Source organism: Pseudophryne corroboree, unplaced genomic scaffold (genome assembly GCF_028390025.1).
Source record: "Pseudophryne corroboree isolate aPseCor3 unplaced genomic scaffold, aPseCor3.hap2 scaffold_1098, whole genome shotgun sequence".
NCBI classification, from domain to species: domain Eukaryota; kingdom Metazoa; phylum Chordata; class Amphibia; order Anura; family Myobatrachidae; genus Pseudophryne; species Pseudophryne corroboree.
This window is the reverse complement of record NW_026967724.1, coordinates 170,654-186,647: the sequence shown is the minus strand read 5'-3', so window position 1 is coordinate 186,647 and position 15,994 is coordinate 170,654. Positions and strand designations below refer to the sequence as shown.

Sequence of the window (15,994 nt, the reverse complement as noted above, 5' to 3'; positions counted from 1 at the left end):
GGACACTAGAAAGAAAATTTTAAAGCCTCCTGTTAGGCCATCATCTACACGGCATAGCCCTGAATTTTCCAATGCGCATCTCTTTGCAAAAGAGAGATATTGGCAAGGAAAAGCTGTCTTGTACCTTTGCATTTTTCTCCCAAACGAAGGACACTAGAAAGAAAATTTTAAAGCCTCCTGTTAGGCCATCATCTACACGGCATAGCCCTGAATTTTCCAATGCGCAGCTCTTTGCAAAAGAGAGATATTGGCAAGGAAAAGCTGTCTTGTACCTTTGCATTTTTCTCCCAAACGAAGGACACTAGAAAGAAAATTTTAAAGCCTCCTGTTAGGCCATCATCTACACGGCATAGCCCTGAATTTTCCAATGCGCAGCTCTTTGCAAAAGAGAGATATTGGCAAGGAAAAGCTGTCTTGTACCTTTGCATTTTTCTCCCAAACGAAGGACACTAGAAAGAAAATTTTAAAGCCTCCTGTTAGGCCATCATCTACACGGCATAGCCCTGAATTTTCCAATGCGCAGCTCTTTGCAAAAGAGAGATATTGGCAAGGAAAAGCTGTCTTGTACCTTTGCATTTTTCTCCCAAACGAAGGACACTAGAAAGAAAATTTTAAAGCCTCCTGTTAGGCCATCATCTACACGGCATAGCCCTGAATTTTCCAATGCGCAGCTCTTTGCAAAAGAGAGATATTGGCAAGAAAAAGCTGTCTTGTACCTTTGCATTTTTCTCCCAAACGAAGGACACTAGAAAGAAAATTTTAAAGCTTCCTGTTAGGCCATCATCTACACGGCATAGCCCTGAATTTTCCAATGCGCAGCTCTTTGCAAAAGAGAGATATTGGCAAGGAAAAGCTGTCTTGTACCTTTGCATTTTTCTCCCAAACGAAGGACACTAGAAAGAAAATTTTAAAGCCTCCTGTTAGGCCATCATCTACACGGCATAGCCCTGAATTTTCCAATGCGCAGCTCTTTGCAAAAGAGAGATATTGGCAAGGAAAAGCTGTCTTGTACCTTTGCATTTTTCTCCCAAACGAAGGACACTAGAAAGAAAATTTTAAAGCCTCCTGTTAGGCCATCATCTACACGGCATAGTCCTGAATTTTCCAATGCGCAGCTCTTTGCAAAAGAGAGATATTGGCAAGGAAAAGCTGTCTTGTACCTTTGCATTTTTCTCCCAAACGAAGGACACTAGAAAGAAAATTTTAAAGCCTCCTGTTAGGCCATCATCTACACGGCATAGCCCTGAATTTTCCAATGCGCAGCTCTTTGCAAAAGAGAGATATTGGCAAGGAAAAGCTGTCTTGTACCTTTGCATTTTTCTCCCAAACGAAGGACACTAGAAAGAAAATTTTAAAGCCTCCTGTTAGGCCATCATCTACACGGCATAGCCCTGAATTTTCCAATGCGCAGCTCTTTGCAAAAGAGAGATATTGGCAAGGAAAAGCTGTCTTGTACCTTTGCATTTTTCTCCCAAACGAAGGACACTAGAAAGAAAATTTTAAAGCCTCCTGTTAGGCCATCATCTACACGGCATAGTCCTGAATTTTCCAATGCGCAGCTCTTTGCAAAAGAGAGATATTGGCAAGGAAAAGCTGTCTTGTACCTTTGCATTTTTCTCCCAAACGAAGGACACTAGAAAGAAAATTTTAAAGCCTCCTGTTAGGCCATCATCTACACGGCATAGCCCTGAATTTTCCAATGCGCAGCTCTTTGCAAAAGAGAGATATTGGCAAGGAAAAGCTGTCTTGTACCTTTGCATTTTTCTCCCAAACGAAGGACACTAGAAAGAAAATTTTAAAGCCTCCTGTTAGGCCATCATCTACACGGCATAGCCCTGAATTTTCCAATGCGCAGCTCTTTGCAAAAGAGAGATATTGGCAAGGAAAAGCTGTCTTGTACCTTTGCATTTTTCTCCCAAACGAAGGACACTAGAAAGAAAATTTTAAAGCCTCCTGTTAGGCCATCATCTACACGGCATAGCCCTGAATTTTCCAATGCGCAGCTCTTTGCAAAAGAGAGATATTGGCAAGGAAAAGCTGTCTTGTACCTTTGCATTTTTCTCCCAAACGAAGGACACTAGAAAGAAAATTTTAAAGCCTCCTGTTAGGCCATCATCTACACGGCATAGCCCTGAATTTTCCAATGTTCTAAATTACTTAGTGCATGCGCACTGCGTACCATACGCATGCGCATTTTTGCCTTAATCGTTCCGTTGCAAAAATCGGCAACGAGCGAACAACTCGGAATGACCCCCAGTGTGCTATCTGCAATACACTATACTTCACACAGTGTGCCATGCACTTTACCTCACATAGTATGCCATCTGCAATGCACTTTACTTCACACAGTGTACCATGCACTTTACCTCACAGTGTGCCATCTGCAATGCACTTTACCTCTCAGTAATTCCTTTGTTATTTATTGAATTGAGTTACTATTTAATATTTATATATGCATTTATTATTTTGAATTGTCTTAATAATCTTTTGTTTTGTTACCTTGATTTGGCCTCTTAATTTATTTAATAGAAGTACAAAGTTGGATGTTGTAAGATTATTTGTTTTATCTTTCCATAGAATAAATATTTCACAGTGAATACAAATGACCACAGATACAGTATATACAGTTGGCAATTTTCACTTGAGATTTTTCTTTAGAGGAAACATGAAAGCATAGTATCTTAAATTCACAACTCTAACTATAATATTTATAAAAATTCCAGTATTCTTTAAAAGCCAGTTTTGTGCTGATAAATATCATTGTAAAGACCTTAAAGGCAGATTATATAAATAATTATATGTATTTTAATAAGACAAACAATAATGTCTGTTTATATATATATATATATATATATATATATATATATAAAACAACAACCTTGAGTTGGGCTTTTTTTGGGGCTTTTTAGGATTGGTTTGGGCTTGTTTTGGGCTTATTTTTCAGTCATCGGTTGCTTGTTTTCCATTTCAGAGTTGGCAACACTGGTGTAGGCTGGCCTGTGCTGTAGTTCTTGAACTGTACTATACCGACAGCATTTGTATTGTGTTTTGGCTGTGCTGCAACACAGTACTTATGTGTGTAATGTTTATGTATGTTTTTTTGCTTCTTTATGTCAATAAAGACTGCTTTTTCAATCCAATATCTGAAAACAATCAATGTTTATCTTTGATGGCAATAGAAGTGGTATGATATTTGCTGCTTTTGAAAGGCAATATCTGATATGTCCCCTATCTGGGAACCATATATTAAATGGCTTTTCAGAAAAGGAAGATGGTAGAAGAGCTTTCAGTACTTGTTGGACCGATGCACATTTCCTATTCTAGCCTCCAAAAACAGATTCAGTTGCATTTTCCAGTGTGTTTTAAATGCGCCTTTGCAAATGTCTTACATCGACAAACTTATTTAGTACTATTTTGCAAATAGGGTTACATTGTTGCAACATTGTGTTCCCTAATTGCTTGATTTTTTAAATGCAACAATTGATAAAGACACCTGATAACTGCTCTGTGGAGTCTTATTTTGCGTCTATTTCTTATCTACATTTAATTCCCTACCTCTAATCAAGGCATTTTTAAATGCTGGGGGCTGCCAGGACGTGAGGCCTACCTAGACTTTAGATCTGAATTTGAATGTACTTGTGAACTAACTTAATTTCCTACTTCTAAATTCATTCCTAAATTCACTACTTACATGAATCCTGTAGTTGGGCATTTTGGGACTTCGATTGTGGGCATTGTTTTGTGTCCAGACCAGCAGCAGGTGGTGTGCATTTGCTGGAAAGGCATCGAAGACCTCCGATATGCTGCATCTCCTGATGTGTGTCTACCTCAAGTGGCTGTCAGCAAATGCCTGCTAGATACCCCATTCCAAGCTGATTGTGACTTCACGGAACATGCATCATAGAACAGGCATGCTAGAACATGGGTCTTCAACCTGCGACCCTCCAGCTGCTGTGGAACTATACATCCCAGCATGCCCTGCCTCAGTTTTAGCATACCTTAATAGCAAAACTGTGGCAGGGCATGCTGGGATGTGTAGTTTCACAGCAGCTGGAGGGCCACAGGATGAAGACCCATGTGCTAGAGCCAAGCCGCAGGTACATTGAATGCTAGCAAGCTGAATGTTTAAATCCTTTTTGTTCCGCAGCATTCCAATGCGGAAGATTCCATGGAACCAGAGATTATTCCATTGAGAAGGACATGCTGCCTGGATGACTGCACTGTGCAAATTAAGTCACGGAGCCAGTTGGCTTGTGGGTGGCTCTGGTGACTGGGTGGTTGGGTGGGCGGTGTGTCGGAGGTGGAGCACATGCAAATGAATGTGTATCATCCAGCTAGTGAGAGTGAAAACTCATGCAGGAGTGTGCCTGCTTGTCAGTGGGTTATGCACCTTGCCAGACGTCAAATCTACATGGAGCAGCTGGAGGGGACAAGAGCAGGTTTGCAAAATATAGATAGAAGAGCATATATGCTGGCACATTCTCCATGATTGTGTCAGCTTATGTTTTGGTGCACTGCACTTTCCTCCACTAAGTTTTAGCTATTTTGGTTAAACGCAAGTGTAGTTGCTTCTCGCCCTTTTGGCTGTGATCTTGTATCGTGGTTGAAGAGTCTGCTGGAGGGATTGTTTTCTTCATTGGCGAGAGACTGAAGATATTCCAGGATGGAAGGCTTGGGAACACTATCCGTTTTTAAGTTGTGGAAGAGTTGAAAGACCGGATTGGACTACATTCTATAGTAAAGGATATCTTTGTATTTATTAATCCTCCCTTTATATGTGTCTGTCTTTCAATAAAGCTTCGGGCTTGTGATTCCCTCACCCTCTTACACTCCACACCCATAGCCTTATTAACTGTTGTATTATTGTATTGTTTAAATGTATAGTGCAGTTCATGATTTATAGTGTAGGCTGGCCTGTGCTGTAGTTCTTGAACTGTACTATACCGACAGCATTTGTATTGTGTTTTATCTGTGCTGCAACACAGTACTTATGTGTGTAATGTTTATGTATGTTTTTTTGCTTCTTTATGTCAATAAAGACTGCTTTTTCAATCCAATATCTGAAAACAATCAATGTTTATCTTTGATGGCAATAGAAGTGGTATGATATTTGCTGCTTTTGAAAGGCAATATCTGATATGTCCCCTATCTGGGAACCATATATTAAATGGCTTTTCAGAAAAGGGAGATGGTAGAAGAGCTTTCAGTACTTGTAGGACCGATGCACATTTCCTATTCTAGCCTCCAAAAACAGATTCAGTTGCATTTTCCAGCGTGTTTTGGATGCGCCTTTGCAAATGTCTTACATCGACAAACTTATTTAGTACTATTTTGCAAATAGGGTTACATTGTTGCAACATTGTGTTCCCTAATTGCTTGATTTTTTAAATGCAACAATTGATAAAGACACCTGATAACTGCTCTGTGGAGTCTTATTTTGTGTCTACTTTTTATCTACATTTAATTCTCTACCTCTAATCAAGGCATTTTTAAGTGCTGGGGGCTGCCAGGACGTGAGGCCTACCTAGACTTTAGATCTGAATTTGAATGTACTTGTGAACTAACTTCATTTCCTACTTCTAAATTCATTCCTAAATTCACTACTTACATGAATCCTGTAGTTGGGCATTTTGGGACTTCGATTGTGGGCATTGTTTTGTGTCCAGACCAGCAGCAGGTGGTGTGCATTTGCTGGAAAGGCATCGAAGACCTCCGATATGCTGCATCTCCTGATGTGTGTCTCCCTCAAGTGGCTGTCAGCAAATGCCTGCTAGACACCCCATTCCAAGCTGATTGTGACATCACGGTACATGCATCATAGAACAGGCATGCTAGAACATGGGTCTTCAACCTGCGACCCTCCAGCTGCTGTGGAACTACACATCCCAGCATGCCCTGCCTCAGTTTTAGCATACCTTAATAGCAAAACTGTGGCAGGGCATGCTGGGATGTGTAGTTTCACAGCAGCTGGAGGGCCACAGGATGAAGACCCATGTGCTAAAGCCAAGCCGCAGGTACATTGAATGCTAGCAAGCTGAATATTTAAATCCTTTTTATTCCGCAGCATTCCAATGTGGAAGATTCCATGGAACCAGAGATCCTTCCATTGAGAAGGACATGCTGCCTGGATGACTACACTGTGCAAATTAAATCACGGAGCCAGTTGGCTTGTGGGTGGCTCTGGTCACTGGGTGGTTGGGTGGGTGGTGTGTCGGAGGTGGAGCACATGCAAATGATTGTGTATCATCCAGCTAGTGAGAGAGAAAACTCATGCAGGAGTGTGCCTGCTTGTCAGTGGGTTATGCACATTTCCAGACGTCAAATCTACATGGAGCAGCTGGAGAGGACAAGAGCAGGTTTGCAAAATATAGACAGAAGAGCTCTGCAGCCTAGTTTGCTGTCTGTTTCCACTTCTCTTTTCTTGAGCCGCTCCCTTCTATGCCCTTGCGCACTATCCTGACTTCTCCCATCTGCTTACTTTGTGCCTTCCAACGCACAATGCGAACTACAGGTAGTGCTGCAGGGCCCACACCCTTTTACTTGCCATACAGAGCAGCTCTGGAGCTGTTACAGTGCCCAGCTTCTGCAAGAAATCAGCTTGAATGCTTCAGGGGCTGGGGCATAGCCAACATGAGCCCCACACCGAAGGAGGGTGGAGGTGTTTAATGCGAACTAGGGGTCATCCAAGCGCCGCAAAAGGCCGCCATGCCCTGCACGCCCCTTTTCTCTTTTCATATGCAGACGAGGGTTGAAGCCAAATTTGACCCACTGCTTGGATGACATCACCATATGCAAATCCATCTGCTGCAGGCCTTCCCCCAGGAATGCTTGCACTAGTTGTTGCATTTGGTTTGTTGTTTGGGGGTGCTTCAGTATTAGGCAGCCTTCTGCCCTCCCATGTTCATCTGAAAATATGTGTTCTCCCTGCAGTTGTTGTCCCCAGATGAGAGTTCCCTTGTGCTGCCTCAGTTGAATCTTCTTTACTTGACAGAGATGTGCCTGAGCAGCGGCCCTCCCCAGCCCTATCCCAAATCATACTTATTTTGCATAGGAGATACCATGGTCATGAAGATTGTTCTCCCAGGGTGAGGTTCATTCATTGCATTCTGGGTATGCTGACCCCTGTGATTTCCCCAAATGTGGGAAACTTGACTGCATTATTTGTGGTAGTGGGGGACTGTGTTTGTGCTTTCCTCTGGTCAGCTCTGGTAAAAGTCAGATTTCTTTATCTCAGATCTTCCTCTAGCCTTGTTCTTCTTTCGAGAGTTCCCTTGTGCTGCCTCAGTTGGATCTACTTTACTTGACAGGGGGGTGCCCAAGCAGCGACCCTCCCCAGCTCTAGCCCAACTCCTACTTACCTGCCAGGTGAGATACTATGATCATGAAGGTGCTTCTCCCAGGGCAAGGCTCACCCATTGCACTCTGGGTGTGCTGCCCCTGTGATTTCCCCAAATGTGGGAAACTTGACTGCATAATTTGTGTTTCCACTGGTCGGCTTTCATATAATTCAGATCTCTTTGTCTCAGGTCTCTCTCCAGCCTAGTTTGCAGTCTGTTTCCACTTCTTTTTTTTTGAGCCCCTCCCTTCTATACCCTTGTGCACTATCCTGACTTCTCCTCCTGTCTGCTTACTTTGTGCCTTCCAATGCACAATGCAAACTACAGGTAGTGCTGCAGGGCCCACAAACTTTTACTTGCATTACAGAGCAGCTCTGGAGCTGTTACAGTGCCAAGCTGCTGCAAGAAATCAGCTTGAATGCTTCAGGGGCTGGGGCATTGCCAACATGAGCCCCACACCGAAGGAGGGTGGGGGTGTTTAATGCGAACTAAGGGTCATCCAAGCGCCGCAAAAGGCCGCCATTCCCTGCATACCCCTTTTCTCTTTTCATATGCAGATGAGGGTTCCAGCCAACTTTGGCCCACTGCTTGGATGACATCACTGTATGCAAATCCGTCTTCTGCAGACCTTCCCCCAGGAATGCTTGTACTAGTTGTTGCATTTGGTTTGTTGTTTGGGGGTGCTTCAGTATTAGGCAGCCTTCTGCCCTCCCATGTTCATCTGAAAATATGTGTTCTCCCTGCAGTTGTTGTCCCCAGATGAGAGTTCCCTTGTGCTGCCTCAGTTGAATCTCCTTTACTTGACAGAGATGTGCCTGAGCAGCGGCCCTCCCCAGCCCTATCCCAAATCATACTTATTTTGCATAGGAGATATCATGGTAATGAAGACTGTTATCCCAGGGTGAGGTTCATTCATTGCATTCTGGGTATGCTGACCCCTGTGATTTCCCCAAATGTGGGAAACTCGACTTCATTATTTGTGGTAGTGGGGGACTGTGTTTGTGCTTTCCTCTGGTCAGCTCTGGTAAAAGTCAGATTTATTTGTCTCAGATCTTCCTCTAGCCTTGTTCTTCTTTCGAGAGTTCCCTTGTGCTGACTCACTTGGATCTCCTTCACTTGACAGGGAAGTGCCCGAGCAGCGACCCTACCCAGCTCTAGCCCAACTCCTACTTACCTGCCAGGTGAGATACTATGATCATGAAGGTGCTTCTCCCAGGGCAAGGCTCACCCATTGCACTCTGGGTGTGCTGCTCTTGCGATTTCCCCAAATGTGGGAAACTTGACTGCATAATTTGTGTTTCCCCTGGTCGGCTCTCGTATAATTCAGATCTCTTTGTCTCAGGTCTCTCTCCAGCCTAGTTTGCTGTCTGTTTCCACTTCTCTTTTCTTGAGCCGCTCCCTTCTATACCCTTGCGCACTATTATGACCTCTCCTGTCTGCTTACTTTGTGCCTTCCAACGTCAATGCAAACTACAGGTAGTGCTGCAGGGCCCTCACCCTTTTACATGCTTTACAGAGCAGCTCTGGAGCTGTTACAGTGCCCAGCTGCTGCAAGAAATCAGCTTGAATGCTTCAGGGGCTGGGGCATAGCCAACATGAGCCCCACACCGAAGGAGGGTGGAGGTGTTTAATGTGAATTAGGGGTCATCCAAGCGCCGCAAAAGGCCGCCATGCCCTGCACATCCCTTTTTTCTTTTCATATGCAGACGAGGGTTGAAGCCAACTTTGACTTACTGCTTGGATGACATCACCATATGCAAATCCATCTGCTGCAGGCCTTCCCCCAGGAATGCTTGCACTAGTTGTTGCATTTGGTTTGTTGTTTGGGGGTGCTTCAGTATTAGGCAGCCTTCTGCCCTCCCATGTTCATCTGAAAATATGTGTTCTCCCTGCAGTTGTTGTCCCCAGATGAGAGTTCCCTTGTGCTGCCTCAGTTGAATCTCCTTTACTTGACAGAGATGTGCCTGAGCAGCGGCCCTCCCAAGCTCTATCCCAAATCATACTTATTTTGCATAGGAGATACCATGGTCATGAAGATTGTTCTCCCAGGTTGAGGTTCATTCATTGCATTCTGGGTATGCTGACCCCTGTGATTTCCCCAAATGTGGGAAACTTGACTGCATTATTTGTGGTAGTGGGGGACTGTGTTTGTGCTTTCCTCTGGTCAGCTCTGGTAAAAGTCAAATTTCTTTGTCTCAGATCTTCCTCTAGCCTTGTTCTTCTTTCGAGAGTTCCCTTGTGCTGCCTCAGTTGGATCTCCTTCACTTGACAGGGGTGTGCCCGAGCTGCGACCCTCCCCAGCTCTAGCCCAACTCCTACTTACCTGCCAGGTGAGATGCTATGATCATGTAGGTGCTTCTCCCAGGGCAAGGCTCACCCATTGCACTCTGGGTGTGCTGCCCCTGTGATTTCCCCAAATGTGGGAAACTTGACTGCATAATTTGTGTTTCCCCTGGTCGGCTCTCGTATAATTCAGATCTCTTTGTCTCAGGTCTCTCTCCAGCCTAGTTTGCTGTCTGTTTCCACTTCTCTTTACTTGAGCCGCTCCCTTCTATGCCCTTGCGCACTATTCTGACCTCTCCTGTCTGCTTACTTTGTGCCTTCCAACGCACAATGCAAACTACAGGTAGTGCTGCAGGGCCCACACCCTTTTACATGCTTTACAGAGCAGCTCTGGAGCTGTTACAGTGCCCAGCTGCTGCAAGAAATCAGCTTGAATGCTTCAGGGGCTGGGGCATAGCCAACATGAGCCCCACACCGAAGGAGGGTGGAGATGTTTAATGCGAATTAGGGGTCATCCAAGCACCGCAAAAGGCCGCCATTCCCTGCACATCCCTTTTTTCTTTTCATATGCAGACGAGGGTTGAAGCCAACTTTGACCCACTGCTTGAATGACATCACCATATGCAAATCCATCTGCTGCAGGCCTTCCCCTGGAATGCTTGCACTAGTTGTTGCATTTGGTTTGTTGTTTGGGGGTGCTTCAGTATTAGGCAGCCTTCTGCCCTCCCATGTTCATCTGAAAATATGTGTTCTCCCTGCAGTTGTTGTCCCAAGATGAGAGTTCCCTTGTGCTGCCTCAGTTGAATCGCCTTTACTTGACAGAGATCTGCCTGAGCAGCGGCCCTCCCCAGCCCTATCCCAAATCATACTTATTTTGCATAGGAGATACCATGGTCATGAAGATTGTTCTCCCAGGGTGAGGTTCATTCATTTGTTTCTGGTTATGCTGACCCCTGTGATTTCCCCAAATGTTGGAAACTCGACTGCATTATTTGTGGTAGTGGGGGGCTGTGTTTGTGCTTTCCTCTGGTCTGCTCTGGTAAAAGTCAGATTTCTTTGTCTCAGATCTTCCTCTAGCCTTGTTCTTCTTTCGAGAGTTCCCTTGTGCTGCCTCAGTTGGATCTCCTTCACTTGACAGGGGGGTGCCCGAGCAGCGACCCTCCCCAGCTCTAGCCCAACTCCTACTTACCTGCCAGGTGAGATCCTATGATCATGTAGGTGCTTCTCCCAGGGCAAGGCTCACCCATCGCACTCTGGGTGTGCTGCCCCTGTGATTTCCCCAAATGTGGGAAACTTGACTGCATAATTTGTGTTTCCCCTGGTCGACTCTCGTATAATTCAGATGTCTTTGTCTCAGGTCTCTCTCCAGCCTAGTTTGCTGTCTGTTTCCACTTCTCTTTTCTTGAGCCGCTCCCTTCTATGCCCTTGCGCACTATCCTGACTTCTCCCGTCTGCTTACTTTGTGCCTTCCAACGCACAATGCGAACTACAGGTAGTGCTGCAGGGCCCACACCCTTTTACTTGCCTTACAGAGCAGCTCTGGAGCTGTTACAGTGCCCAGCTGCTGCAAGAAATCAGCTTGAATGCTTCAGGGGCTGGGGCATAGCCAACATGAGCCCCACACCGAAGGAGGGTGGAGGTGTTTAATGCGAACTAGGGGTCATCCAAGCGCCGCAAAAGGCCGCCATGCCCTGCACGCCCCTCTTCTCTATTCATATGCAGATGAGTGTTGAAGCCAACTTTGACCCACTGCTTGGATGACATTACCATATGCAAATCCATCTGCTGCAGGCCTTCCCCAAGGAATGCTTGCACTAGTTGTTGCATTTGGTTTGTTGTTTGGGGGTGCTTCAGTATTAGGCAGCCTTCTGCCCTCCCATGTTCATCTGAAAATATGTGTTCTCCCTGCAGTTGTTGTCCCCCGATGAGAGTTCCCTTGTGCTGCCTCAGTTGAATCTCCTTTACTTGACAGAGATGTGCCTGAGCAGCGGCCCTCCCCAGCTCTATCCCAAATCATACTTATTTTGCATAGGAGATACCATGGTCATGAAGATTGTTTTCCCAGGGTGAGGTTCATTCATTGCATTCTGGGTATGCTGACCCCTGTTATTTCCCCAAATGTGGGAAACTGGACTGCATTATTTGTGGTAGTGAGGGACTGTGTTTGTGCTTTCCTCTGGTCAGCTCTGGTAAAAGTCAGATTTCTTTGTCTCAGATCTTCCTCTAGCCTTGTTCTTCTTTCGAGAGTTCCCTTGTGCTGCCTCAGTTGGATCTCCTTCACTTGACAGGGGGGTGCCCGAGCAGCGACCCTCCCCAGCTCTAGCCCAGCTCCTACTTACCTGCCAGGTGAGATACTATGATCATGAAGGTGCTTCTCCCAGGGCAAGGCTCACCCATTGCACTCTGGGTGTGCTACTCCTGCGGTTTCCCCAAATGTTGGACACTTGACTGCATAATTTGTGTTTCACCTGGTCGGCTCTCGTATAATTCAGATCTCTTTGTCTCAGGTCTCTCTCCAGCCTAATTTGCAGTCTGTTTCCACTTCTCTTTTCTTGAGTTGCTCCCTTCTATGCCCTTGCGCAATATCCTGACTTCTCCCGTCTGCTTACTTTGTGCCTTCCAACACACAATGCAAACTACAGGTAGTGCTGCAGGGCCCACACCCTTTTACTTGCCTTACAGAGCAGCTCTGGAGCTGTTACAGTGCCCAGCTGCTGCAAGAAATCAGCTTGAATGCTTCAGGGGCTGGGGCATAGCCATCATGAGCCCCACACCGAAGGAGGGTGGAGGTGTTTAATGCGAACTAGGGGTCATCCAAGCACCGCAAAAGGCCGCCATGCCCTGCATGCCAATTTTATCTTTTCATATGCAGACGAGGGTTGAAGCCAACTTTGACCCACTGTTTGGATGACATCACCATATGCAAATCCATCTGCTGCAGGCCTTCCCCCAGGAATGCTTGCACTAGTTGTTGCATTTGGTTTGTTGTTTGGGGGTGCTTCAGTATTAGGCAGCCTTCTGCCCTCCCATGTTCATCTGAAAATATGTGTACCTCCTGCAGTTGTTGTCCCCAGATGAGAGTCCCCTTGTGCTGCCTCAGTTGAATCTCCTTTACTTGACAGAGATGTGCCTGAGCAGCGGCCCTCTCCAGCCCTATCCCAAATCATACTTATTTTGCATAGGAGATACCATGGTCATGAAGATTGTTCTCCCAGGGTGAGGTTCATTCATTGCATTCTGGGTATGCTGACCCCTGTTATTTTCCCAAATGTGGTAAACTTGACAGCATTATTTGTGGTAGTGGGGGACTGTGTTTGTGCTTTCCTCTGGTCAGCTCTGGTAAAAGTCAGATTTCTTTGTCTCAGATCTTCCTCTAGCCTTGTTCTTCTTTCGAGAGTTCCCTTGTGCTGCCTCAGTTGGATCTCCTTCACTTGACAGGGGGGTGCCCGAGCAGCGACCCTCCCCAGCTCTAGCACAACTCCTACTTACCTGCTAGGTGAGATACTATGATCATGAAGGTGCTTCTCCCAGGGCAAGGCTCACCAATTGCACTCTGGGTGTGCTGCTCCTGCGATATCCCCAAATGTGGGAAACTTGACTGCATAATTTGTGTTTTCCCTGGTCGGCTCTCGTATAATTCAGATCTCTTTGTCTCATGTCTTTCTCCTGCCTAGTTTGCTGTCTGTTTACACTTCTCTTTTCTTGAGCCACTCCCTTCTATGCCCTTGCGCACTATCTTGACTTCTCCCGTCTGCTTACTTTGTGCCTTCCAACGCACAATGCGAACTACAGGTAGTGCTGCAGGGCCCACACCCTTTTAGTTGCCTTACAGAGCAGCTCTGGAGCTATTACAGTGCCCAGCTGCTGCAAGAAATCAGCTTGAATGCTTCAGGGGCTGGGGCATAGCCAACATGAGCCCCACACCGAAGTAGGGCGGAGGTGTTTAATGCGAACTAGGGGTCATCCAAGCGCCGCAAAAGGCCGCCATGCCCTGCACGCCCCTTTTCTCTTTTCATATGCAGACGAGGGTTGAAGCCAACTTTGACCCACTGCTTGGATGACATCACCATATGCAAATCCATCTGCTGCAGGCCTTCCCCCAGGAATGCTTGTACTAGTTGTTGCATTTGGTTTGTTGTTTGGGGGTGCTTCAGTATTAGGCAGCCTTCTGCCCTCCCATGTTCATCTGAAAATATGTGTTCTCCCTGCAGTTGTTGTCCCCAGATGAGAGTTCCCTTGTGCTGCCTCAGTTGAATCTCCTTTACTTGACAAGGGAGGCATTTTGGATTTTTTCTTTGGGTACCCTTACACCTGATGGTCTGAATGAGAGCATCAAACTGAACAACATTGGCAGTCTCTGAAGATTTTATCTATTGATTTACCTAATATATTATTTATTGAATATCCATTTATTGTATGTTTAATAAATAAACAAAATTATTAGAAGTAGCTATTTTGGAAACAGCTTTCCTCTTAGGATGAAACTGTATAATCCTGTTGTGTGTGTTCCTTTAAAGTTCTTTAGTAAAATCCACTAGTAATGATGAACATCAGATTTCTTCCTCCATCCTCTTTTTACACTTTCTCTTGGTTCTATATATATATATATTTTTTTTCTATTTTTATTTTTTTCCCCTCCTTCTCCCAAAAGGCCCCCCTCCCCCCCCCTCCCTGTTTTAAATTTTAAAATCTTTAAATATTTAAATCTTCGAATCCTTAAATTGTCTGTTTAATATTTATTTTTTCTTCAATTCTTTTTGTTGTTTAAACAGCAATGTAGTTATTCCAGGGGTTAAAATAATGAAATATAGAAATAATATTAACAAAAATTAAAGGTAAAAATGAATTGATAGAATGATCCCATTAAAAGTAAATAAATAATATGGATGTTAAGCTGAGCGGGTTGGATTCGAACATGGGACTAGCTGCATAGAGTGCATTTGATGTTTCCCCTGCGCCACAAGAACTGCTTTAGTAGTGGCATGGATTTATGTTACCCTAAAAGGTTTTATATAAGTAAATGGGGATCCTTAGTGCTGAGTCTCTGGATTATGTATATGTGATTATAGATATGAGGTATTGATTGAAAGATTATAGGTTAATCTGTATATAGATTATATATTTTCTGTTATTTTTTAAACCACCTTGTTGCTTATTTTATTATTATTTTTAATCACCATGTTGCTTATTTTTATATTATGAAATGCCTTTATATGTGCAATTGCAATTAGAAAGTTGTTCCATATGTGAGTCATTACATGTATGCATCCAATTAGTACATGTATGTATCCAATCAACTAATTAGTAATGCTATTGGTCCGGTGCATTTTAAAAAGAGCCTGCTAGGCTGCTGATGTATCCTCTGACGAAACCGCTCTTGGATAACAGCGGAGAAACGCGTAAGGAAGGTGATTACCGGACACTCTGATTGCTGAGATATAAGCCCGTTCATGAACGAGCTACATCACGGCGGACGTCTGATGTAAAGACAGCGGTGAAGGGGAAAAAGCAATTTGAGACCGAGCAAAAGGAGGTCTCTACCCCACGGCAGGGAGAAATATCCCGACCGCGAGTGCCAATAAGATCCAGCCACGGTTAACGGGGGTCGTAGCATACCGCTGTGTTTCACCAACCATCACAGCGCTCTCCCCCTGTTTTCTTTCATTACTCACGTGAGTTACATATGAACTTTAACTGCAGTAAATAATAAGAATTTACTTACCGATAATTCTATTTCTCATAGTCCGTAGTGGATGCTGGGGACTCCGTAAGGACCATGGGGAATAGCGGCTCCGCAGGAGACTGGGCACATCTAAAGAAAGCTTTAGGACTATGTGGTGTGCACTGGCTCCTCCCCCTATGACCCTCCTCCAAGCCTCAGTTAGGATACTTTGCCCGGACGAGCGTACACAATAAGGAAGGATTTTGAATCCCGGGTAAGACTCATACCAGCCACACCAATCACACCGTATAACTTGTGATCTGAACCCAGTTAACAGTATGATAACAGAGGAGCCTCTGAAAAGATGGCTCCCAACAATAATAACCCGATTTTTGTAACAATAACTATGTACAAGTATTGCAGACAATCCGCACTTGGGATGGGCGCCCAGCATCCACTACGGACTATGAGAAATAGAATTATCGGTAAGTAAATTCTTATTTTCTCTAACGTCCTAAGTGGATGCTGGGGACTCCGTAAGGACCATGGGGATTATACCAAAGCTCCCAAACGGGCGGGAGAGTGCGGATGACTCTGCAGCACCGAATGAGAGAACTCCAGGTCCTCCTCAGCCAGGGTATCAAATTTGTAGAATTTAGCAAACGTGTTTGCCCCTGACCAAGTAGCTGCTCGGCAAAGTTGTAAAGCCGAG

The 15,994-nt window shown here is 44.9% G+C and overlaps 12 non-coding genes across 12 annotated transcripts; all 12 read left to right on the top strand.

Annotated features, from left to right (window-relative positions):
* Window positions 1-7,034: 7,034 nt before the first annotated feature.
* Window positions 7,035-7,198, top strand: LOC134989109 (U1 spliceosomal RNA). The gene has a single exon (XR_010194431.1). It is a non-coding gene; the product is annotated as a U1 spliceosomal RNA (small nuclear RNA).
* Window positions 7,199-7,350: 152 nt separating this feature from the next.
* LOC134989118 (U1 spliceosomal RNA) lies at window positions 7,351-7,513 on the top strand. The gene has a single exon (XR_010194437.1). It is a non-coding gene; the product is annotated as a U1 spliceosomal RNA (small nuclear RNA).
* A 674-nt stretch (window positions 7,514-8,187) lies between these two features.
* Window positions 8,188-8,351, top strand: LOC134989115 (U1 spliceosomal RNA). The gene has a single exon (XR_010194435.1). It is a non-coding gene; the product is annotated as a U1 spliceosomal RNA (small nuclear RNA).
* Window positions 8,352-8,503: 152 nt separating this feature from the next.
* Window positions 8,504-8,666, top strand: LOC134989119 (U1 spliceosomal RNA). Its single transcript, XR_010194438.1, has one exon. It is a non-coding gene; the product is annotated as a U1 spliceosomal RNA (small nuclear RNA).
* Window positions 8,667-9,336: 670 nt separating this feature from the next.
* LOC134989112 (U1 spliceosomal RNA) lies at window positions 9,337-9,500 on the top strand. Its single transcript, XR_010194433.1, has one exon. It is a non-coding gene; the product is annotated as a U1 spliceosomal RNA (small nuclear RNA).
* Window positions 9,501-9,652: 152 nt separating this feature from the next.
* Window positions 9,653-9,815, top strand: LOC134989120 (U1 spliceosomal RNA). The gene has a single exon (XR_010194439.1). It is a non-coding gene; the product is annotated as a U1 spliceosomal RNA (small nuclear RNA).
* Window positions 9,816-10,485: 670 nt separating this feature from the next.
* LOC134989116 (U1 spliceosomal RNA) lies at window positions 10,486-10,649 on the top strand. The gene has a single exon (XR_010194436.1). It is a non-coding gene; the product is annotated as a U1 spliceosomal RNA (small nuclear RNA).
* Window positions 10,650-10,801: 152 nt separating this feature from the next.
* Window positions 10,802-10,964, top strand: LOC134989122 (U1 spliceosomal RNA). Its single transcript, XR_010194441.1, has one exon. It is a non-coding gene; the product is annotated as a U1 spliceosomal RNA (small nuclear RNA).
* A 671-nt stretch (window positions 10,965-11,635) lies between these two features.
* On the top strand, window positions 11,636-11,799 carry LOC134989110 (U1 spliceosomal RNA). Its single transcript, XR_010194432.1, has one exon. It is a non-coding gene; the product is annotated as a U1 spliceosomal RNA (small nuclear RNA).
* Window positions 11,800-11,951: 152 nt separating this feature from the next.
* On the top strand, window positions 11,952-12,114 carry LOC134989121 (U1 spliceosomal RNA). Its single transcript, XR_010194440.1, has one exon. It is a non-coding gene; the product is annotated as a U1 spliceosomal RNA (small nuclear RNA).
* Window positions 12,115-12,785: 671 nt separating this feature from the next.
* Window positions 12,786-12,949, top strand: LOC134989113 (U1 spliceosomal RNA). Its single transcript, XR_010194434.1, has one exon. It is a non-coding gene; the product is annotated as a U1 spliceosomal RNA (small nuclear RNA).
* A 152-nt stretch (window positions 12,950-13,101) lies between these two features.
* Window positions 13,102-13,264, top strand: LOC134989123 (U1 spliceosomal RNA). Its single transcript, XR_010194442.1, has one exon. It is a non-coding gene; the product is annotated as a U1 spliceosomal RNA (small nuclear RNA).
* Window positions 13,265-15,994: the final 2,730 nt, after the last annotated feature.